At 39.7% G+C, this 26,410-nt stretch overlaps 1 protein-coding gene across 1 annotated transcript in view; it reads right to left on the reverse strand.

Annotated features, from left to right (window-relative positions):
* The window catches only part of LOC122814249 (triadin-like), a 674,993-nt gene that overhangs the window by 50,931 nt on the left and 597,652 nt on the right, over positions 1-26,410 (reverse strand). The gene's annotated exons all lie outside the window — the stretch shown is intronic.

The following is a 26,410-nucleotide window of genomic DNA, read 5'->3' on the forward strand; positions in this document are numbered from 1 at the left end:
CGATAATGCATCTTTTGGAGGAGAATATTTGTTTTTCACAGACTATGTGGGTAGTCTATAACAAAGCTCACTTCCCTTAGTTCCCAGAGATCCCTGACAGCATACACATTGCCCTCAAAGCCCTATTTGCTCTACATAGCATCTAGTATATCATCTGGAGTGGCTACTGTGGCAGGTGCTATGTAGTGTGCACTGCACAGGTTATTAGATGCAATATGTCTGTGTGTATCAAGGTAGTTCCCGTGATTTCTTTATTTAACATACATATGGCCTATACCACAGTTTTCTGCTGGATAACTTCCCAATGGTCATCTAGTTGGTAGGTGCACATATTGCCACAAATATAGTCCACAATAGTTTGGTCATATGAACAGAGATAGCAGATCACTCATAATGGCATTTACTGTCCTGTGTGACAACTGACACTAGATATGTCTTTGAACTATGACTGATGACCCCCATCTGCAACCCACAGATCATGGCAAAAATAATGTGTAGTACCACAATGTTGTTGCCATGTAACTTCATTGAATATGTGCTTGAACAGCTGAAGGCCTCTTACTGCATAGATGCATCTGGTGGTACAATATGACATGATCTGTAAACCTGCAGCAGAAAGTTATTTGCGGTGTGTTACATGCTTCATAACATGCTTCTACAATATCTGTTAACAACACAAGGACACCATGGCATTGCCAGACATACCTGTGAGGCATAGTCAACTGCTACTGAGTGTACAGAGATATCATGTGGCACTTGGTGAGCAGCTGTCAGAAGAACAAGTTGCAGTGAGTGCTCATGTGAGCCAGATGCAGGTAAAATTAATTGCGGTACTGGCAAAGAAGCTGTGGGTTGACAATGACTATGGGCCATGATATGAAAAACACAGAATAAAACTTAACCCTGCATTGACACACACAGGTTTTGCATTGCAATGCACTTTTTAGTCATAATATACATCAGATATTACCATACCCACACAGGCCAGAGGACAGCCAGGGTTCAGTCTTCATCATATTCACAGGCAGAAGAAGCACAGTGAAAGGGAGCAGCAATACCACCACTGGTGGTAGGCCCTTCCTTGTCAAATATGGTAGGGCTAGAAGGCTGAGGGAGTCAGACATTACCTCCTCCACTGGTTGGGTGGAGCTTCCTTGGGCAGTAGTGGATTAAGTGTATGTTGTCCCTGAGCTGTTTTCAACCTGTGGGCCCTCCTGCATTTGTTTATTAGGATCATACAATGCCTTAATGGGACTCTGCCCCTATGATCTTAGTTGCTTAATGTATAAATCACAACATCTTCCCTCTTCGGTACACCTGCTATGAAATGCTTTTAACTCATCTAGTGTTGTAAATGATAATGAGGGTTTATTTATACTCCTGCAGCTGAATCTACTCATGCATGCATGGTATGCACCCATGGTGCTGCAATACCAAGCATTTGTCATGCAGACACAAAGAAATTCAGCCACTTATTATGTCATAAGATCACTATGCACTAAGAATAAAGTCACCTGAGTATGAAGAAATACAGTGGTGTTTAAGCAATTTATTTTTTTATTTTAAAATAGCTTCTTATGTGATCAAGACAAGTATGTTAAGACATATACCTTGAAAGTTAAGTGTGAGATGTGATTATTAACATCCATGATGAGAACACAGATAACAAGCAAGTTTATGATCAGACAGACTGAAATCATCATTCTTTGTGGTCCATGGAGCTTAAACCTGCTTTACTATAGTGATTAAAGACAAAAGTGTAGAAGTGCTAAACAAAAGTTGTAAACACTTACAACTGCCACACAAAGTTTGGTCACCGCAGAACAGTAGCAGGAGGAGCAACATTCTTTAAAACATATTAGGCACTTCATTTGGCAAAAAAAAAAGCCAAATGAAGTGTTTTTTTTTTACATAATAATCATCCCTGTGAGTCCTTCAGCTGTTTTTGGTGGTTGCCAGCTTAATGTTGATGTTCTAACGTTAGTAAGGATCTTAACACAGTTAATCTTGTTAAGTACTTGACTAATGTCACAAATGTGCTTAACAAGCTTGTCTTTTCCCATATTTTGGAGCATAATTCTGGTGCTCCATGCACAAGTTTCTTCCATTATTTTGACTTTACAATAACAGTTAAACTAGCAATATTTAAATTCTATATATTTTAATATTTGCCACTTCTTTAATGTACTTTCTTTGAAATATTATGGCAAGGAAATTTTTTATTATCCAAATGAATTGCATTAGCAGAAGAAACATACCTTTCAACATCTTTGTGCAAGAATCAGGGACAAATCCCAAAATAATAGGGGACAAATGTCCAAACATTATTTATGTATTCATGCATTTATTTTTATTTACTTAGTTACTTACCATTTGTTAACCAGACTGTTACACTGGTGCAAAGGCTCTTTTTATAGATTCATAGGAGATTACTAGGCTACTGGATTAAGGGCACTTACAAGACTAGAAAATATAATCCAATTTTTCCCAATATATGGCCCCTAGAGGCAAAAGGATGACATGGATTTGTGCCTATCCATTGAGATTCTTGATCTCTCAACTCTGTGCCCAGTCTAGGGGGTGTGCTATTGATATTGCAATTTACAGGGTTATTTGACTTCCAAAATGGTATGATAATGCATTTCTTTGTATTTAGTTTTAGGCCATGATTCTGGCACCAATTATTTGTCAGATCTAGACCCTCCTGAAGGATATCTGCATCACTGGGAGATTCAATGATTGCCCTCAGTTTGCAGTTATCGGCAGGCTTTGTCATGCAGAAGCCTTCCACATTTGCCTTGACTTCAAAGAATCATATTCTGAGCAGGAGTGGTCCCAGTGCTGAGTCCTGTACCACACCACTAGTAACTGACCTCTTGCTGGATCTGGATTCACCCACTTTAACCATATGTGCCTTGTCCATGAGCCAACTGGCTGTCCACCTGGTGACATAGGGATTTATGCCCAGTTATTGTTCCAATAGAGTGGAGGACAACAACAGTCATCCCTCTGTGGGGAATTGTGTCAAATGCATTGGCCAGGCTGACATAGGTGGTATGATCTGTTTTACCCTCATTGTAGGCCTTAGTGCCTTTTTCAAGGAAATACACCAGGTTCAGAAGGCATGACCTTCCTTTGACAAAGCCAAATTGGGTCGGTTCCAGTGTTTGGAGCGCTCCTATGTCATTATTTATCATGTTCATGATTATTCTTTCCATGGCCTTACATATAACCATAGTCAAAATTATGGGTCTGTAATTTCCTGGGTCAGTAGATGGTCCCCCTTTTTGCAGAGGGATGACTGTTGTTGTCCTCGACTCTATCAGGACAAAGCCAGTCTGGAGGCTGTATTTAAATAGAAATCCTAATGAACCTGATAAGCCCTGATTTAAGCTGTTTAAGGGGCAACCTGGTATAATGTCAGGCCCCATTGAAGCCATGTTTTTAGCTTTAGAAACTGTAGCGGTAATGTGTTTTTCTGTGATAATTGGCAGTGGAGTGGTGGAGGGTATTTTTTGGGGGAGAACTGGGGGTGATGGGGAGCTGAATTTTGAGTTGAGTTTGTCAGACAGAAGATTTGCTATGTCTTCTGGCTGATGATAGGGGATACTATCTACAAATGATTCTGCACATTTTGGGGTGTTGTCCTTAAGATTATGGGCATAACTGAAAAATGTCTTAAGGTTATCCTTAGCTTTGAAGGCTATTGTTACCTCAAAGTCTTTTTTCAGAGACTTCACACTTGATTAGATTAATGAGGGACTTATTTCTCTGTTGTCCACATTCCCTCTTACTTCTAAAAGTATCTTTTTTCTTTTGTTGTACAACCTATTAATACTAGGGGTCCACCAGTGTAGATTATTTTTGCATAGGTTTCTTTGTTTTCTGGATTTGGGGGGAGCTTGGAAACTAGCTATGCCATCCCTTAAAAGGGGGAAAATTTACCTTAGAGAAGTTCTTAAAGTTTTTGGGGTTAGGTGGGGGGACTAATTTTACCTTTACTTTAAAGGAGACCTATTTGTGAGCTGATCTAACTAGTGAGGACATAGCACTAGGGGGTTCAGTAATCTCTCAAATTTATGAGTGCAAGATCTAGGATATTTGATCCCCTGGTAGGAGTGCAGACTAGCTGCTCTATGGCATTTGAATTTCAAAGTCAGGAAATCTTTAGCCCTGCATGTTAGTGGTCATGTATGCCTCCTAATTAATGGAGGGGTAGTTAAAATCACCCATGAGTATGGTACTGGGTTGGATGGTGAGTGACCTAGTAACATTAGGTATGATGTATGGGTTTCCTGGTTCATAGTGGGGGACCGGTAGCCAGCAAGAATATGGTAATGGATTTTCCCATAGTTAGTTGGAGATGGAGTAGCACATATTGTTTGATCAGGCTTGAGCTGTCCTTATCCTTTGCAGATAGATACACCTCCACCTTTAATTCTCTCATGTTCAGTGGGTGGTTGGAATGTATAAAAGCATTATAGCCATCCACTGCTGGAGTGCTTTCCATGGCTTTAAACCATGTTACAGTTACTGAACAGGCATCATTATTCTCCAGGGTGAGGAGAGTTTCCAGAGAGTTCAGCTTCTTGTTGAGGCTCCAAGCACTGAGCAGTAAAACCTTTAGCTTCTCCTGAATAGCTTTTGTTATGTTGGAAGGTTTGCCTATTTGACAATGCCTAAAATGATCACTTGGGGTGGATAATGTTTTGGCCAATATCCAAAAGCCTAGAGGTGACATGTGAAGACCATCCCTGACAAGGCAGAGTGGTCTATCAATCATGTTCTCTCAGGCTGACAAGTATTGGACCCCTTGGGAATGGCACCAGTAGCAAATCCAATTCTTAACGTCAGTCATTTTCTGTTGGTATTGTGGCATTATCCTTAGAGATGGTAGCATGCTGTTCAATGCTACATTCACACCTGCCTGTGACACATATTCTGAGAGCACAATCATGTCTATTTTCATATAGTCCAAGGTGGTACATCTCAGGTCATTCATGCCCACATGGACTATGACTGAGTCATACTGTTACTTAGGGGTAAGTGACCAGAGTGCTTGTGTGAGATGGTGAATCCTAGACCCTAACAGGCAACTAACTGTAACCTTCTCCTTATCCAGCCTGGTAAGAGGGACGTCAGTGGGTATCACAATGGAGTCTCCTATGATCAGAATATTGGATCATGGAGTGTTTTGCCTTATAGGCTTGGTAGCTGAGATAAAAAAAGATGTGGCTTTATGTGTTGTGATGGGAATTGTCTTGTTTGTGTACATGTGAAGTTTCTGAGGACTGCACCTGAGAGGCCTTTGAGGTTTTGGTAAATTACATGTTAGCACCTCTGCATATGTGTGTCTGTGTGTGTGGTCCTTTGTGGGTGTGGTGAGTGATATGTTTTTGTTGCTGACAACCTGTTTGTTGCCTTTTATGTCTGTATTTGAGAGTCTAGCCTCCAACGCCAATGTGTAACTACAGCTCTCACATATTGTATTTGTCTGTTTGAGAATTAAGTGGTTGCTGTTGTACATAAGGCAATTGTTACATTGCCACAGAATACCCATGTCCACCAAGATGGATACAGTGATAGCAGGAAAGTGTCCATTCATATTTGCAGGTCCTAGTGTGTACTTGAAAGGATAGAGTTGGATGATGTTTGTAACCAGATAAGAGAAGGGTGCTTACTTACTGTAATCTGCAGCTAACCTCATCAGCGATGCTGCTCAGTGCCAAATCAGATGCTCCCTAAGCAGCAATAGTCCTGGGTGTTATAATAGCATAACTAGCACAGTAAATTTCACAGTATAATGAAAATAAGCAATATTTCAAGATGTTTGCATCTGTACAGGGCACTGGCACAGTGAACATCTCTGTGCAAATGTGTCAAATATATACCAGCACTGGAAACACAGAAAACTGACTCTCAGCCCTCTGGCTAATTTAATGACTGCACTACACTCTACTTGACACTCATTAGACCAATTATAGAGTACAACGCCCCTTTTGGAATGTACTTCACAAGACATCTGCAGCAGCTGGAAAGGCCACAGAAGTACCTCACAAAAAGGATTACTGGCCTCAAACAAATGCCCTACACTGACCGCCTCAAAAAAACCCAGCTTCACTCCATAGCATATCACGTACTCCGAGGTGATCTCTGCCTAACATATAAAGCTATGTCAAACCCAGAGCTGTTGGACATGCTACACCTAAAGAAATCCCAATCCTTCCAAGCTACATGCTCTAGGAACCTTAACCTTGTCACCACAATAAACAGGACATGCTGGAGGGATTGATTCCTGTCCCAGAGACTTCCTATACTCTGGAACAGGCTACCCATCTATGTCAAGTAAAGTTATTCATTTGTACTCTTCAAGAAAAATCTTGATGAGTGGATGGGAAATAGGAAATAAACCCCGGGGATCTCTTCTGTGTCTCTGCTTGACAGTGGCACAGGAAAATAACTTTCTTGGGTGGCATAAGCCAAGGAACCTTGTTGGCTAGGCTTACGTAGGCCCTTGGGCCAATAGCCTAGTACCTACCTATGAACCTATGAACCTATGAACTTAGATCCCTTTTGTGTGCTTCTCAACTAAAATAGACCAAGCAAACACCTACTGCTGCTAGATGAATACTCCCAGTCCTTCTAATGTAAAAGCACAGTAAAGGAGTGTCCAGAGTGAAATGCTACCACAAACAAACTTAAAAATATGAAATACTACCACAAACAAAATAAGTATACAGGTAGAGCAGTGTACTTTACATAGCTTATAAGTGTGATTAGTCAATAAAAGCACTTTGCTTTGTAGAAATTAGCCAAGAGCCATTCAATTGTGCAGAATTTATAAACGCATTAAAAACAAGATAAACTGATTAATAAGCTCTTCAGCCAATAAAATAACATACAGAAAACTCAAGTGTTTCCCCTACCTAAAGAGAACAGACTACCACCCATTGCACTAGATGGAAAATCCACTGACCTCTTGATGGAAAAACACAGAAAATTGCTTGGTAGAGTGTAAAAATACACTACTTTATCCATCAGCTAGATAAATAATGAATGCAGGACAAGTAACTCAGCTGAACAGATAATGAGGGGTAAAATGTACTTATTTTTGAAATAAGTACAAGGAAAGGCAAATAAATAAGATATTAACAGAAGTGTAGAAAGGAAAGAGCTTATAAAGCTCAATTTACAGTAAGGGTGGGCAGCTTAAAATCAACAGGTTTAAAAAACAGATCACGGAAAGGGAGGGTGCATGGGAAAAATAATTAGCAGGGAATCCCCAGCAGTGCTTGTAGCTTATGCAGGCTTGGAGTCTTTTCAGAAAAGATAATGACCCTGAAATTCATTGAATTCACTGTGTATTTAACAATCACTCAAGAAATTATTTAACCAATGGAAAAAATATTTGAAATGTGCAGCCTAGATAATTTAAGTGAATGTTTCTCACATAGAACAAAAACAGCAGGCCAAGCAGATTTTTTAAAACAGAAAACAAAATGGAGCAGGTAAAACAGAAAGCTCTATTAGTTTAAGCAGCTCACAGACAAGAAAATATAGGTTTACTTTCCTCCTCCAGCAGGGAATCAGTAGCAGTGCTCGTAGTTTATGTAGGCTTGGAGTCTTCTCAGAAAAGACTCCAAGGTCAGGAACAACCAGGGCCATTAAGGCAAGAAGCCAAAAATAAGCAAAGCTTTGCATATTACAAAACTATCCCTGGGATTCAAAGAGCATATTTGTCAACAGGGCTATATGGGTAACTCAGAGCCCCCAACAATACCATGGCAACATACTGTCATTCAGACATGATAAAGTCACATAAAACTACTCAATAGCTTATTATCATGTTTCACAGGTGCCTACAAATGAACACACACACACACATACACACTCACAAACACACACATGCAGACATAGAATCGCACACTCATATTTGTACATACACTTATAAATACACAAACAAAGCACCTGCAGTGGGTCAAAAAGCCCTGATTCTTCCACTGGACTGAATGTCTGTATGTCATGAAAAGCTCTGTGGATTTTTTTAACTTCTCTTCCCAAGTAGCGCAGTCAAGCTGTTTTTGAATCAATCTACCATGCTATCATGCTATTCTGATCCTGGTAAAAAGTTCTGGGGAAGTGCATGTGGCTAATTTGCATAAGCCATGCCTTTATTGCTAAAATCAGTGTAGCTGTACAGACTGCACCTTCTTATCTTTTTGGCACTACACCTGTTTCTGAATCAGAAACAATATTACATTAAGCAAACCTGCCCAAAAAAGCTTTGTACAGTGTGATATGTTTACACAATAAACAATAACAAAAATACTTTGATCAAGCAATACAAGCTGCACGATTAGAATGAATAGTTAGTACTATCATCAGTTTATAATTAATGAATGGTAAACAAATGTCATTCTTTAAATCTTAACTATATCCATCTATAGCTATATAAGTGTATGTTAATTTATCAAATTACATAAGCATTGAACCGCAGATGATTGATGCTGGCATTTTAAAAATCAATATATTGGAAAATTTAAGAAAATTTTGAAAATCAAAATAACGGAAACGTGAAGATATATAAAAAAAAACAAAAAAAAAAAAACAGATCATGAAAGGAAACAAACATTTTTTTCTGTTGTGATATGATCCCCAAAACCCCTCCAGACATTCATAACTAATATGTCTGAATCGTTTAAGAGTTATGGGGAAGTTTTTCCTAAAGTAAGGTTCAAGGTTAGGAACCCCTGCACCAAACTTTAACCTTAACCTTACCTTAGAAAAACCTTTTCTGTAGCATTACCACAACATAAGACATGCACACATAACACCAACACAAACTAAATCTATCCCCTTGCTTAGCCTTTAATCTACCGATATGCCAATCTGTAAACACTCACGCAAACAATCCGACCCCCAATGCTGAAACCTTCAGTATGTCTAAAAGTTTAGGTAATAGTATCCCAAACACATGCTTCCCTTGCTCATATGCATTAGATCTTCCTACATCCAATATCTTCAGTGTTTGATGAATAAATCACTGCACATGTGCACATGACTGTATTTCGACTTAATTCACTTTGTCAAGGAACTGCAAATTTTATATATATATATATATATATATATATATATATATATATATATATATATGTATGTGTGTGTGTGTGTGTGTGTGTGTACACACACACACACACACACACACACACACACACACACATGCATGCACAGATATATATTACTTACCCTCAATTAGTCGACTAACACTCAGATCGACATCCTGAAGGCAAACCACTCTTCATTGAAAATTGAAACCTCATCTTCCTAGTATGCATATGCCAAGGAAGATCCTCACTGCCTGCAACTTTAAACACTGTATTTTGCAGAGAAGCATGCTCTCTGCACCTTCCCTGCTAATTATATATACTAACTCTATGATGACACAATTCCTGGGGAAGCGGAATATTCCCCTGCCTGAGGATTAATGGAAGATAGTGAGTTACACTGCTTAGCATGCAAAGGAAGTTTATTCTAGAAATTTTAGATGTACTGGGTTATATGCCTATCCATTTTTATTCATCTGTGGATGAAGATTTAGGTCCCTGTTTCTTCTATTGGTGGACATATTGGACTTTTGGAGAAACGTAAATAGCTTGTTGGAACAGAAAATGCTCTAAATGATTGATTTCTGCATTGCGAGCCGTACTCAAATTGAACTACTTATATGCTATGTGCACGTGGAACTGCAACACACTATTTGTTGCCCTGTAAGATTTTGTTACTGTTACTTTATGTGACCTGGTTCTATTTCAACCAGAAATGCTATTTTTAATAACTTGTTAGCGTTTCGCCATTATATTTATGCGACCTGGTTCCTTTTACTGGGAAATGCTAATTGTGGCTTAGTGCTTTAAATATAGAGTGTTTACTAGCCTGGTTTGCTCTAAAGTGCCTTATTAGCTTAGCAAATTAGGAATGCTATTTTATTAAATTGTAGGGCTTTGCTGATGTATTAATTTGTGACCTGGTTCTTTTTTACTTGAAAACGTCGATGTTTTCGATCAGTGCTTTCTATATATAGTGTCTACCAACCTGGTTTGTACTTAATTAGCCAAATCAGCTTAGCGCTAAATCTAGACACTTCTAACTGATGCAACTTAATAAATAAAAACAAGAAGGTTTCCCTATGATGAATGGGATGTCTATTTGGTTTCTGTGAACAGATAAAACCATAGTAGATTAGCGCTGAGTCACCGGGTGTGTTTACACTGTGTTATAGATAGAACTGGAGGTTTTTACAACGGATTCACCAGTGGTAGGTAGCGTGTTAAATACGGAAAGCACACATGCTACTTACATGCTGATTTGTGGTTTAACTAGTAAGGAAACAGGTAAGTTAGATAACATATATCTTTTGACTTAACTTTGCTGTTTTAGTTTTTTATTTTTTTTTTCCGCCTTTCTGTTTAACAATATGTAGCAACTCGATAGGTGTTTAGAACATATTCCCACCCTAAGTTTTAGTACCCAGTTTCAGCAATTGTACAAAAAAGCTTATCTGTAGCCTTTTCCTTTTTGGAAAACTGAATGATAAGCTCCTCACTAGCCCTACAATATTAGCGTTTTAATGAGCAGCCCATAAGTTGACAGTTGTTATAGTGTATGGCCCTCTGAGTACTGTATTAACGCTGTATCTACCTGGCTTTATCTGTACTGTTTAAACATCTATTTGTTACCCAGTTTGCTTAAATGATTTTTTCTTGTTTTTCCTTGTAAAACTCTCAGCATATCTGGCTTATGTACTTGTGTTCCCCACCTTGAACTGTAATTCTACCCAGTTAAGAGTCCTTATTGCTACATTTTAACTATGGTATGGCTGATTATCTGTAAGATAGCATTATAGTACTGTTTACCCCTACCTAGAGAACTATTAAACCACTGTGTGCTTGTGCTGTTCTACTATTAGCTCTGTCTGCTCAAATGGTCTAAACACTAGCCAATAATATACATTAATAGACTTATTAAGTTCAATACTTCCTAGGAAATGCTAATCTGATTTTAAATTTGCATTTACTCACATTTCTAATCTGCAGAGCACCAAATTTAGTTGCACACTTATTCATATACTGTTTTAATTTTTTCCTTTAATCACATTGTGTCTTTTTTTCTTTTTGTCTCTTACTCTATAAACCCAGCTCTCCATCCTGAGATCCCTGTACCTGAGTGGGAGTTTTGTGCCCTGCTTGCTGACCTCGAACCATAACCCAAATCAATTTCCAGCTGTCTCATCCCTAACACCAGAAATAGGACCTAAAGATCTCCCTGAACCTCAATTCCTCAAAGGACCAGAAACTATGTGTTCTGCTATAAAGTGCCTGTAACAGCTATATAGCTTAACCTAATACCTTGTGTCTTAGCATGCCTTCTTGCCTGGATAGCCAGCAGCCTTACCCCTTTGTACTCTCTAGTCCCCACTTTTTTCCTTCCTGCATTTCCCCTTAATTATCTCCAAGCTTGTCCCCCCAGTCCCTGACTGCTATTCTACTTTCAGGAGCTACTGCTGCAATATAGGGTCTGTCTTCTAGATAGTGCCCTCACCTCGTTTCACCTTCCTTTATACTGCTCCTTCTGCCCTAGACCTTAGCTCAGAAACATTACTTTTTTTTTTGCTATATTGCAGTCCCACTCTACCCCTTCCAAGTCTCTGTTACACAATTTACTACTCCCTCCACTATTACAACCACATTTATTTTTCTCTTTGCTTATCTCCACCCACACTCACCGAAAACAGTCAGACTTCCACTGATTGTTCTCACTCAGCTTCCTACTTATCTTGTCTGCCCGCTCCGTTCGCCCTGTGGGCTCACTCCGCCACCCTACCCAACCCCCAATTTCCACCCACCTTCAGGGGTCCTGCACATATACTTCCATAAGCCACACCCCCTATCCCAACCATCCAATCCAATATTTCTACCAACTTAATTATTTTAACCATACTCCACCCATTTTCACATTTTCCTCCCCAACATCCTGTACCTCCTCCTAATAACCCTCTTAAAGCTATCTCACTACCTATTGCCACTCCCACACTAACAACTGCATTAAACCCTTACTTTCCTTTGTCTTTCTTACCTTATTTCCTGCTATAACTACATAATAAACTCTTTAAAATATGTCTTCAACAACTAAACCTATCCTAACTAAATGTTTAATACTATTTACTCTCATATCTATTCTCACCTCCGCCTATCTCTTCACCCCCATTAACAAAGTCAATTTTAACTACTTCAACTACTCTCCTAAACAAACAGCTAGTGATAACTACACCTTTACCCATTTTCAAATAAACACCACATCCACACCCTGCTACCTGCTAGCCAAGTATCATCGACTTACTCATATTAAATTCAATAACACAACTCTAAAATAACTAAAATACCTAACCAGCTTCCTCAACCACCAGTTTTCTGCCCTAAAAACTCCTACCTTAAAAGATGGTGACATCCATCCAAACCTAGGCCCCACAAGCTTCTCATCTTGTACAACTCCTTCTTCCACTTCCCCCACCATTACTACCCAAACCTGTCTCTCAAATTCTTTACTTCTAGGTCATCTTAATATCCGCAGTATAAACAATAAAATTCCTTATCTCCATGCCCTTCTTGATACTCATTACTGCCCATCTCCATGCCCTCCTTGATACTCATTACTGCCCATCTCCATGCCCTTCTTGATACTCATTACTGCCCATCTCCATGCCCTCCTTGATACTCATTACTGCCCATCTCCATGCCCTTCTTGATACTCATTACTGCCCATCTCCATGCCCTTCTTGATACTCATTCCTTTCATATACTCTGCCTCACTGAAACCTGGTAAAACCGGCAACTAAAGATAATGAAATAATCCCCCCAGGTTACAACATATTAAGACTCGACCGCACTAAACGTAGGGGTGGGGGAGTAGCACTACTGTATAAATCCACTCTACAGATCTCCTCCCTATCTTGTAACCCACCTCAGGATAGTAAAGCTGAAGTTTTGATCTCCCGACTTCAACTAAATGCTTCCAAAGCCCTATATATTATCTGCATCTACCTACCACCTGGTAATAATATTTCTATAATAGAAAACATTCTGAGCTGGGTATTAACTTCTTACCCACAAGAAACCATTATACTTGGCGATTTCAATACTGACTGGAAACGTGTAAACACAGAGAATCCTTCATCACATATCAATCTTCATGGCCTTAGTCAAACTATTACCACCACCACTAGAATCAACAAACCCAATAATAAAGAGAGTATCCTAGATTGGATACTCATTAATAAACATCAACAAGTTTACAAGGCAGGAACTCTACCAGATGACTTAAGTGATCATATGTTAACATACATCATAAGACAAAAGAATGATATCCCTAACACCCCTACTTACAAGATCTCTCGAACCAACAAACATTTTAACCCTGTGTTATTCCAAAATGAACTTAGTGCCTGTAACTGGTACCCACTAAAAACTCTCCCTCTTGAGCAGACAGTCAAATATTTTAATTCTAAATTCTTAACTATCCTTGACAAGCATGCTCCTAAACGTTCTATCAGAATGAAATCCAAACCTGCCCCCTGGCTTTCAAAAGAAACTAGACAATTCATATTACTTAGAAATAAATCTTGGGCCAAATGGAGAGCATCCAAAAATATCTCAGAGCAACAAACATTCAGACAGCTAAGGAATACCACTAAAAAAGCTATACTGACTGACAAAAACTACTATTGTAACCTACAGCAATCTCACCAAAACAACCCACAAAAATTCTGGTCTAGCGTTAATAGACTCCTACACCCAGGACATTCCAGTACACCACCCCCTCTTGGGGCTGATAACAATACCTCCCTTCAAACTGCCAATGCCTTTAATACATTCTTCACCGACACCATAAAATCTCTAGCCTCCCAACTGTCCACTAACAACTCTAATCTCCAAACCTCTTTATCTAATACTCACCCTACATTCCAATTGCAACCCATCGCTACCACATATATCCAAAAACTTTTACATAAACTAAAGCCATGTACTCCCTCTGCAGACCAAATACCATCTGAATACCTGCAAAAATCAGCCAAAGCAGTTGCATATCCTATATCCATCCTTATAAACAGAACCATAAATGAAGGAACCAACCCAGATATCTGGAAAATTTCCCACATTATCCCTGTACGTAAAGGTGGAAACTCCAATGAGTATTCCAACTATAGGCTAATAGCACTCTTATCACCCTTAGCAAAAGTTATGGAAAAATGTATTCACCATCAACTTATCAACCACCTAACCCAACATAATATATTAGCAAATTGTCAGCATGGCTTCAGGCCATTTCATAGTACCACCACAGCCCTCCTATCTTTCACTGACTCTATCAATAAAAACCGTAACAACTTCCTCTCATCTGCACTCTTTATTGATCTGTCAAAAGCTTTTGACATGGTCAACCACCCACTACTCCTAAAGACTCTTGAATCCCTTGCTCTTGACACCAAGGTTGTTCCTTGGTTTAAGTCCTACCTTAACAATAGGAAACAAGCAGTTCTTTGGGAGAATAAACTATCCTCCCACCTACCAGTCTCCCTTGGAGTACCTCAGGGATCCATTCTCGGCCCACTTCTATTCTCAGTGTTCATCAACGACCTTTACTTAGCAATCCCTCAAGCTACTTGCATACAATATGCAGATGATTCCACGCTTATATGTTCTGCCAACTCCACATCTGAACTACAATCTCTAACTCAGACAATATTCAACTCAGTCGAGGCATGGTTCCTAAAATGTTGCCTCCTTTTGAATACCAAAAAAACCAAGCTATTACTCTTTACACCTAACAGTAAGTCCCCCCCAATCAATTTCTCTATCAAATCAAATAATGGCACCATTATAACCCCAGACTCTATCACTAAACTATTAGGAGTCTTAATTGACAATAACCTTACATTTGATAATCATATCAATAACACTATAAAATCTGTAAATAGAAAATTAGGCTCCCTGTATAGAATAAAACCATTCTTAACACCAACAGCCAGAGCTACTATTGCCCACTCACATTTAATCTCCACTCTTCTCTATGCTTCCCCCATTTACACCAACCTGAAGAAAAGTAATCTCACTAAACTAACTCCTATAATAATATTGCAAGGTTTGCCACTGGGAACCCATTTAGAACCCATCACTGTCTGAACTTAAAGCAACTTAACTGGCTTGAACTAAAAAACATTCTGATATTCTCCCAACTTACCATTATTCATAGGATATTTTACCAGCCCAAGAACACACCAATACTCACTAACCTTGTTACCCCCTATGTAAACCTCAACTCCTTATGCTCCTCCACTAAACTACTGGCTAGCAATACCAAATCTAATAACATGGCAGGTGACTCCTTGTTTTCAAATACCACTGGAAAATTCTGGAACATGTTCCATCAGATCTAACTGCACTTCCCTCCTTCCCACTCTTTAAACAAAGGCTGAAGCAACATCTTATAACAAACTGGTTATGCCCTTGTTGTTACCCTGACTAATTGTCTGCATTCTTTTTTTTGCCATGTTTCTATATCCTCCCTCCCCTTTACTTTTTCTAACACTACTTACCCCTTAGTAGCAAAAACTACTTTAAACTATTTCCTAAAAATATGAGATGAACTAACTGTGAACATATTTGTTAACAACCTCACATACATTACTGTAGGAGTATCTTATTCCTTTCAAAGCTCCTGTATTTCTTAATTAACTTATTTTACTGTAGCTAAGGCTCTCTACTGATTTCTAACGATTGTATTATTTTTATATTGGTGTAAATATTTATCTTTCTATATGGTATTGTTTCTTAGATAGCATTGACTTTGGAACTACTGTTCTCTCATGTACTGTTTGTCTTACACTTTCATGCTTCCTTTTTCTCACAAAATTGTACATTATAAACATTTAAATGTTACTGTGGAGTTTTTCTCCCCGGGCCTCTGCTGAAAATGGAAATATATCCAGTTGGACTAGCCCGGTTAACAAATGTAAATTAAAAATAAAAATAAATAAACATGAGGTCAAGGACAATCGGATAACTAGTGACGTGGTAACTGAGATAGAGATCCCCCCTCAAACGTCTATAAGATAACAAATAAAGGGATTAGTGCTTCAGCTTCTCTTAGTAACTCAAGGATTTTATGTCTGTTATCTTTTTGATCAGGAACCTTTGGAGCCTTTCCAATTGTTTGACATGTTTAGTGAGATAAATTTCAAAGGGGAAATAGTACTCCATAACTGGTCTGATCAATGCGGAGTATAAGGGGATGGTTACTTTGATGCACCTTTATAATATTCCTTTGTTAATTTGCTGGCCTAAATAAAAGGATTTCCTGGCAATGATTATCACATAATCGTCAAAAGAGAGAGAGCTATCAACCCAGGTACCTATCTCCCTGACTACATTTACCTTTTGTAGTAGTGTGCTGTCTATAAAGTATGATGAAGAGGATGGGTTTTTCTATCTTTTAGCTTGTGCCCATTTTTAGTACAGCAAGAGTTTACTAAAGAGAGTTCTTTCAGGTGGGTTTGGGCATCATAGGTTGACAGTTTGAAATAATCTGCAAATGTTGTTAGTCAGAGGTCTCACCTCTCTGCTTTGAGATCTGAAAAGTAAATAACAAAACTGAAAGGTCCCAGCCAGCCCTGATGGACACTTTCATAATTTCTGATGCGGCACTTCTGCTGTGTGGGTTCTGTCTTTCAGAGAGTTTGCTATCTATCTTACCACGTATATTTTAATTTTTAAAGCATTTACCTTTTGTATGAAATTCATCACAGGGAATAGTGTTGAAGGCCTTGGCCAGATCAACATATGCCACATGCAAACCACTCTGATGGTACTGAGGGACAAAGTCTTGACTATGGCCCAGCTGACCCAGGCTTTACTATCAGCTCAGGTGAATGACAGAGCAGCAGGGAAGAGATGGGCATGTCCATCCAAGATGGGTAGGTTCTCCTTGATATACTCCCCATTGGGATGCATGCTACAAAGAGGCAAGTTGCCCTCAGATGTAATCAACAAACATGAAGGGGTAGGGAAAGAGAGTGGATAGGTCATACATAAAAAAATCCCCCCAGTCACAAGCACAGATAAGACAAGCCCCCCAGGACACCCACAGGATCCATTACAGGCCCAAGCAAAATGGTGGTGGGGGTGGAGAGTAGCCAGCAGACCTGGTGTAGATATTGGGTTCTGGGGTCCAGGCCAGTAAAGATGAGGTCCAAGGGGATAAAAAAAAAACAATATGCAACATACACTGCATGACTACACTCTAATGCTTCTGTAACCATTGCAAACAAGTTTAGCAAATTACCAGGATCTACCCTTCACAAAGCCAAACTCTTAGGGTCAAATCTTGCAGGATTCTTGTTATCACAGTTTTTGAGGTCAGTTATAATCCATTCTATGGCTTTTTAGATGCGGCTTATAAGGCTGATAGGTCTGTAATTACCCAGCTGAGTTGTAAAGCCACCCTTATGGAAGAGCATTACCACTGCAGTGCACCACTCATGAGGGACAACACAAGTAGCTAAACGTAGGTTAAACAGTTTGAGGAGTATGTCTGCCAAGGCATTGTAAAACACTTAACTGAGCAAACAGGTATACTTTCAGGTCCCATGAAGGAAGCATTTGTTTGTATTCTTTATTAGAGAAAATTGGGGAAGTAAGAGATTCAGATATTTGAGGACTTTGAATGGAAGTCTTTGGAGTGAAGTTGGCACTACATTTGTTTGCTAGCATATTGACAATGAGGTAAAATTATAAATAATTTCTGAGTAATGCAGGATATTTGTTTAGCTTTTTAACATGGCTAAAGAAGGATTTGTAATATTCTTTGGCTTCAGAAGCCATCCTAAGTTCATGAGCTGCTTTACTTTTGCTACTATCCTTGAGAAGAGTGGTTTTGGATTTACAAAATAATTTAGAGTTTCTTTCAGTTGTTGAATAGTTTCTACAGTTATTGCAGTTCATGGCAGTTATAACTACACAAATCATAGTTAAGCAGTGATACATCATGATATTTAACACATGCTAACTTCAACAGATGTAGCCACTTTCATTTTTAAATGCTCTCTCGCAGGAGCCTTAGTTAATTCTACCTCCTAGTTATAACTGGATAAACCACAGAGTTAAGAAGTGGTACATCATTGCACATCTTAGATCTGATCTCATAACAAAGTTATGACAAATTATTTACCACATACCTGGTACTGATGGTCAAACAAAATCTTCGCTGTCCATACTTATTAGCATACCCAAATAAAATACCTCTGTTAGAAGCCAAAACGCTTCCCTCTCTAGTTGCATGAAGAGGCTCTGGTTTGAGCTAACAGGTGTGTCGATCTTTGTGTGTAGACTTACATTGCTTCCTTCTAGATAGATAGCACTACATTAGCTTAGCTCCAAACCTCATAGGTGCCGCTCTCCTTTTAGCCAGTTTATTAGGCATCTGGAACCATGGATTTGTACTTTCCAACAGAGACAATGTAGTAATTATCTCATGTTTACTAACAACCACCTACTATTTAAACTAACACAGTGTGTGACAGATGCAGTTACATAATGTTGCTTGAGGCAAATCTCTCACACGAGTCTATGGCAAACAAAAATCAGGTTGTTAATACCACATAATACCAGTCTAAACCAATCAAATGCAGCCCAAACCAAATATATAGATCTACTGACGATGAAGAATGTAAAGTAACTTACAGAAACCACAAAGGCCTCCAAAATGTAACTAAAAAAACAAGTACTCAGCAACCTCACAAATATAAAACAAAACTTCCATGGGGCTGGCTAGCATACCAGTCTGGCTACTGGCTTGCTAGAAATAGGGCTTGTACAACACTTGTACAACACAGGAGGTACTCACAATGAAATATACGTCTGTGAGACTCATTGTTTCAAATGAAAAACCCATAGGGCAAACTTCCACACATTCCAATATCTTGGTCATAGGTGAGTCCATAGTGAGACATAGAGATGCACTACTCACCAGATTGTGCAAGAAGAGGGCTGTGGTCACTTGCCTTACAGAAGCAAGGATTTGCCCCATTACACAAACCCTCATGTCTGTGCACCACAAATACACATACTTCAATAATTAGCTTAGTTTCTTGTGTCATTTCAAGGGGATACAATATTTGTCAGCATGAGAGGGTATGGTCAACAGACCACACTGCTTTGCCAAGGTTGATCTGTACCTGTTACCTCTAGACATTGAATATTGGCAATGCCAAACTGGCGAACTTACTAACAGATAATACAAATTCAAAGAAATCAAAAGGGGTTTCTGCTCAATGCCAGGAGCCTAAACAAGAAACTCCACTCCCTCCAGAAGTCCCTCACTCTGGAGAATGTAGAGATCTGTGCAGTCACTGAGACATGGTTTAAAGCCGCAAAAAATACCCTGGCAGTGAAGTGATACAATGCCTTCCACACATTCAAGCCATCTACTGCACTGGCAGGGACCAAAGGTTAAGGTGTCTCAACCTATATCAACAACAATAAGCTTACGACACGGCTAGTCAAACAGGATGACAAGCTTGAGCTTTTCCATGTCCAGATTTCCATAGCAAAGTCACATCTATCTTTCAAGCTGTAGGTCAGCCTATATGACCTAAGTAACTCATAACTCATACTTGGACTTACTGGAGGCCCTCACCATTCAGTCTAATACCATATTCGTGGGTGACTTCAACTACCCTACTATAAACTGGGATACTTTCATGACCCCAAGCTTACAGTCTCAGAAATTCCTGGACTTTGTAAACACAAACATCTTGGACCAGAAAGTCCATATACCCACTAGGAGTTCAAAAATACTCAACCTGGTACTCATAAACATGGGAGAATGTCATACTCTCCCTAAGTATGTCTCCTCTCTGATAAGGTCAGATCACTCATGTACTCAAGTCCTTTAACAGCATGTACCAGTATAACTCTGTAATAGTTCATGCCAGACTTGAGGTTTACTTCCCTGGACTATATGAAGACAGACATGATGGAGCTCTTAGATTATGTGACAAAGCAGATTTAAGCCTAGCTCTGAGCAGCATTCTAAATTCTCCAAGGATGATGCTGCAACATTTGCAAAAAATAATTAAGGTCAATAACTGTCTTAGTTTTTAGTGTCATTCAAAGGGGGTCCAGTATTTGTTAGCCTGGGAGGATCTCTTCAACAGACTATACTGCTTTGCAGAGAATCATCTGCATCTGTCCCCTCTATGGTTTAAATTATTTGGTAAAAATATTGTTAAACCTTATTGCACCCTTTTCAAGCAATGCCAAAATGATAAACCTACCAACATAATGAAGCAAGCAAAGGAAATTATGGAGGGGTTACTAATCAATGTAATGATCCTAAACAAGGAACTTTATAGGTTCATAGGTGTGCAGTTGGCTAATGGCCCTGGAACCTTTTCAAGCCTAGCTCAGAGAAGTGCCCTGGCATTGTGCCGCCTGAAGTTAGTTCCCAGTGCCTCTGCCAAGTAGAGCCACTGGAGTGATCCCCAGGCTGAACCTTCTATTTCCCATCCACTCATCAAGATTTCTCTTGAAGAGGGCCAGTGAGGTGCTCTGCTTGACATGTATGGGAATTCTATTCCAGAGCATGGGCAGTCTCTGAGTTATATACCTGTCCCTCCAGCATATTGTGTTGATTGTGGTAATGAGGTTGAGGTCTCTGGAGCATGTGGTGTGGAGGGATTGGGATTTCTTTATATGTAGCATTTTTTACAGAGCTGGGTCAGACATGGCTTTGTAAGTCAAGCAGAGATCACCTCTTAGTAGACGATATGAGACAGAGAATAGCTGGAGTTTTTTGAGTCTGTCCATGTAGGACATGTGTTTAAGGCCTAGGATCCTCTTCTTGAGGTACTTTTGTGGCCTCTCCAGCTGTTGCAAGTGTCTAGTGAGGTACGTGCCAAATGGGCCATTACACTCTATAACTGATCTAATGAGGGAAGAGTAGAGAGAAATGATGACCTCCTTCTTCCTGGATGCAAAACCCTTGGCAATGACATGTGCCACATAGGACTTTTTGACCACAGTGGCAACCCATCAATGTGGCAATTAGTGGGAACTGAGCTTTTTCCATAGGGGATGACGACACATTTTTTGGCATTAAACTTAAGGCCATGGCTTTGAAACCAGTCATTGGTCTCAGTGAGGCCTTTCTGTAGGATGTCTGCATCACTTGGGGTGTTAATAAAGGCTCCCAGCTTGTAGTCATCTGCGAACTTGGTCAGCCAGAGTCCCTCCGTGTTGGCCTAGACTTCTGTGTGAGAGTACCCACTAGGGGAGGAATAGCATCTTGTATCTTGTCCTTGCTGATATGGGAGCATCTTGCACCATTTCTTGTGTATTTTCATCAGTTGTTACATCTGACCATAAAGCAATCTACTTCAAAATAAACATTAAACCAGAGATCCTCACCACCCAAAGTACCCTTAGAAATTATTTAAGACAAACTACTTACTCCTAAATGATACATTGTCAGGCTTCAAATCCCCACCAAATCTAGTTTACTCCATTGAGTATGCAGAAATGTACACCACCACACTATACCAGCATGTAAGCAGCTGTACCCAGTAAGAACAAGTGCAGGACAAACACAAGAAATAAACCCACACGCTGGAATCATAATACTATCAAGCTTTATAATAAAAGGAAAATCATTTTTCTGATCAAAAGTAAGAAGAGTAACTCCCAGAATGTTAGATCCCTTGCCACTGAAATAAACAAACAACTCAGGAACTTAATAAAATCCAGCAAAACTAAGTTAGATGATAAAATAGGTACCCAAGCAAAACACAATCATAAGGCATTGTTTGGTTGTCTAGAATCTCAAAAGTACAAAACACCAAGCACTGACGTGACTGAGAATGATGTTATCTCTGCTAAGGCTGAAGATGTACTGAACTGACAGGCCAATAAATTTAGGTTTAAATTTACCCTTATATCCCATCCATCTGTCCCTCAAGACATACCTGAAACTGTCTCACCTTCAGCTATCACACAAGACCAAGTCTTAAACATGCTATCAAAAGTTAAACATACTGCATCCATGGGTGCTGATAATATCCCTGGATGCATCTTAAAGAGCACAATGCATGATTTAGCTGCACCCTATAAAGACACTTGCTCAATCACAGCTTCCATACAAGTTTTGTACCAAATGAAAGAAGAACAGCTACAGCCATTCCACTGCATAAGGGAGGACTCTCTACAGACACCCTCATATGAAAAGTCATGGAAAAACTTATCATGGAGCTAATCAGTCAGTACATAGGGAGCCTCCAATCACTGGACTCATCCCAGTTTGGATTCATCAAGGGAGGTCATGCTTACTCAGCTTGGTGGATTTAAAAAAAAAAAAGTTATCCAATGCAAAGGATAAATGCAGAATGGTACATACCACATACCTTGGCTTGGCCAAAGCTTTTGACATAATTCCCCACTCAAGCACAGCAGAAAATCTAAATAAACTGAGAATAAACCCCAATGTAAACTACTGGTTTGTCAACTGGCTCATGGACAGTACACAGGAAATCAAAACAGGGGAGTTTACAAAGATACCGGCCAGTACTGGAGTCCCCCAGTATTCTGTGCTCGGACCCCTCTTGTTTGGTATCTACTTTTATGAAGTAAAAGCCAATACCAAAGGGCTGTGGCTGACTAAGTTTACAGGTGACTGCAAGCTAGTAGCAGTCATTCAATCCCCAAAGGACTTCCAGCAGGGAGGTTTGTCCCAAATAATAAGTGGTGCCAAAATCATGGACTGAAAGTAAATGCCAAAAATGCATTACTGTATCCTTTGGAAAGTCATCTACCCAGGGAACTACCACACTGAAAATTCATCACTAAGAGTTGATCCAGTTGTTTGGGATTTTGGATCTTATCTGGACAGTAACTTAACTTTTCACCAGTGTGTTCCCCTTGTTTAAGAAAGGCCTTCTATATTGCACAAGTTATAAACAAAGGGATTGTGTCCAGATATAGTGATGCCATTGTTCCCCTTCACTCAGGCTTCATTAGTACAATCATTGAATATAATGCCCCTTTTTCATGTATTTGCCTATGCAGTAACTGAAACATTCCCTAAGATAGCTTACTGAAATTGTACTAGGCCTAAACAACATATCCAACATGGAACAACTCAAAGCTCTGTCATTCTACTAAGTATCCTACAGACTGCTAAGAGGTGATCTGTGTCTGGCATGCAAGGTATCCTCTGAATGATTACTGATGGATTTACTGCATATCAGCAAGCCAATAGGCATAAAATACTCAGTCTTGGGATATAAACTTCTTCTGAAACTTCAACTGAACAGTTTGGAGGGACAGGTATATCTTGGACGAGGATACCGATGTTCTGGAACAGAGTCCCTATCCACATAAAGCAAAGTTCTTCCCTGTCCATATTCAAACACAACTTGGATCTATGAATGGGAAACAGAACATTTATTCCCAGAACTAACCCCTGTACTTCTAATGGACAGATCCTAAATGTTTTATCCCATGTATGTACCCCCCCCAAATTTTCTGTGGTATGATCCCAGTTATTCTTTTTAGGGGTAATATATAATTATCTTTCAAGGGAAGAGTAAGGCCAATCTCTAACAAAATGAAAAAGGTGAATGTATGCACAAAAAGGGCAGCTAGCTTAGTCTTTACCTAGGAACCTATGACTTTCATGGATGGTAAGACTTTACACTCCACTGTTAGAATCACTGACAGCGCCACTATGTCAGCAGACTGTACCATAAGCATGGTGTCATCATCAGCCTCCTGTTACCTGCTGACATCTGGCATGTGACATCCTGTTGTATTGGATCCTCTCTCAGTGGAACCTGTGAATGCAAACAAGCAACATACCTGTGGCAATGCTGATACATATTTAAGACTCCCACCAACACATGGGACATAAGCTGATACATGCCAACTCTATCCATGACCTATGGTCATATACATACCTTCTGATGCAGGTTGTCACTGTTGTAGACCTGGTGTCCCCAATGGACACAAATACATACGAGTTTTCTGAGTAAATCATCAATGGGTATAATTCAATGTTGTACAGGAATGCCACATGTCAGTTTTCATTTGTGGGGTCCACTACAGACACATGAACAGTCATCACAATCTCATCTCCTACCTCCAATCAATTTCCAGGTATGAAGTTTCTTTCACCTTCCCTAGTGATGGATACCAGGAATTCATCTCTGTAAGATGTTTATGTGTTGGTTTACCCACAATGATCATCCTAACTCTTGCAATTTCTAAATAACATGGTCTCGGCATGCAGTAACAGAGCCATGATCCTGCAATACACTTGCTGTATTGTCTTATTATGGCTGTCCAGTACACTGATGTCCTGCACCAGCCCCTGACATGTTTTCCCCAGAAGGTCCTGTCAGCTTTATTCTTGTCAAGGGCATGCATGCTATATGTGCATATGACCTGTAGTAAGTAACATCTCTGTCTCCTGTGTGATTAGTATCTCCAGTCATTGCCATTCTGTTAGTGTCGTGCTCGGACATATATGCCAGTGGCTTACACATGATGATAAATGTGTGGCATGTGACAGTCTGTGCTAGCCAGTAATTGCCACAAAATTGTCCCCAGCAACCTTTTGGTGGCTACAATCATATGTACTATAGGGTAACTCTCCCAACAGTGTGCCATAGTACGATAACTGTGGGAATGAGAGCCATGCTTGCTGTTTTTTATACATGTGCAGAATAGTACAGCAATAGCATATCATATGCATATTGTTCCAGAGGCCTTCCATCACCTATAATGTGCCTTGCTGTCTGACTATGAAACAGTGTGGAGATAGCTACATGACTAGGCTGTCATTTAGCATAACTGTGTTCCTTGTGCACTTTCCGATTGTGTCTCCATCCTTCAAAGAACTTCAGCTTGTCCTGCCAGCTCTCTGTTCTTGTCATGACAACCCCCCCCCCCCCCTTCAGGGCTGAAATCTGTCCTGCTAGTTACCTGTTATTTTGGAAAACACAGGAGTGTAATTTATTAAGCCTGTCCTCTGAGCTCTGTCAGGCTGAACCTTCCAGCTTCACATTTTCCAGTTATGGCCTGAGCAATGTAACCACACTCCAATGTCACATGACAGTGTCTGCTCTATCATGCTTCTTGTGGCTGAAGTTATGAGACCCTTTATTGGTTATCCTATCTGCTGTCAGTTTTCCTGTATGGCATATGTTCTGATATCCACTTTAGTCTCATTCTCTGTGTGGTCTCTCATAAAATGTTGACTGTATTTTTGCCATGTTAAAATAGGGTTTGTAGTGGTGCTGTTATGCTAATGTGATAACTTAGTGCAATTGTGCATTAACTGTGCCAATAACATGATGTATCATATATTCTGTTCTACAGTAAAGATCCCATTCCTGCTCATGCATGGGCTGGATGGTCACATATGATGTGTTTGCCTGAGGAGCCTGGCCCTGCTAACTTCACTTTGCGTTATTCAAATAACCATGGCTATCATGCCACACTGCTGCCTGTGTTGCCTGCTCACAGATTTTATCATCACATGAGGAATGTGTGCCTGAAGAGCTTGGCTGTGCTAATTTCAGTCTGCATCACCCTAATGCCAAGGTGCATCACACCACTATTAAAAGGTACCCTACTACCACACTTACCACATTGCCATTGATGAGTATAGTCTCCGTGATGTGTGGCCGTGTACCCCAGATAGCATTTTAGTTCCTGGACTTGACATGGCAAGTGAACTTGTTACCAGCAGGAACAGAGTAAGTTAGGACAACTGTCTGATGCAGCAAAGACAGAAAGATCTTTTACCATCTGCTACACTGGGATCCCAACTATTCACGCCATCTTATTCAAGATGTTTTATATCATGTTTCCTCTCTCAGGTTGATATTTTGTTTGTGTTTCAGGTTTCCTGACATAAATGTTGATTTTGAAAACTTAGCAAAACCAAAAGACATTCTTGTATCATCTGAGAATGTTTAAACAATTTACAGTTGTGCTTTCAGTATTTGTTTAGCTATACACATGTTTAAATCATCAACTCAAAGTATATGAGAATAAGTCATTGGACAAGGGTATTTTTTTGGAAATTAAGTGCTAATAATAGTCTAGTCTATTAAATAAACAGGGGTGAAAGGCAAGACAAAACAGCAGTGGGGGCAAAGAACCACCCTGGACTATGTCCCTTTGGATTTTTTCTCTGGTGTAGTAGTTTGTGCATTATCGTGCATCAGTTGTAAAGAGGTTTGCTACTGTTTATGGTCACTGCTACGTAACAGATCAGTGTATCGTTTATCTCATACATCTGT

Source organism: Protopterus annectens, chromosome 1.part1 (genome assembly GCF_019279795.1).
Source record: "Protopterus annectens isolate FY-2018-M chromosome 1.part1, PAN1.0, whole genome shotgun sequence".
Taxonomy (NCBI): domain Eukaryota; kingdom Metazoa; phylum Chordata; order Ceratodontiformes; family Protopteridae; genus Protopterus; species Protopterus annectens.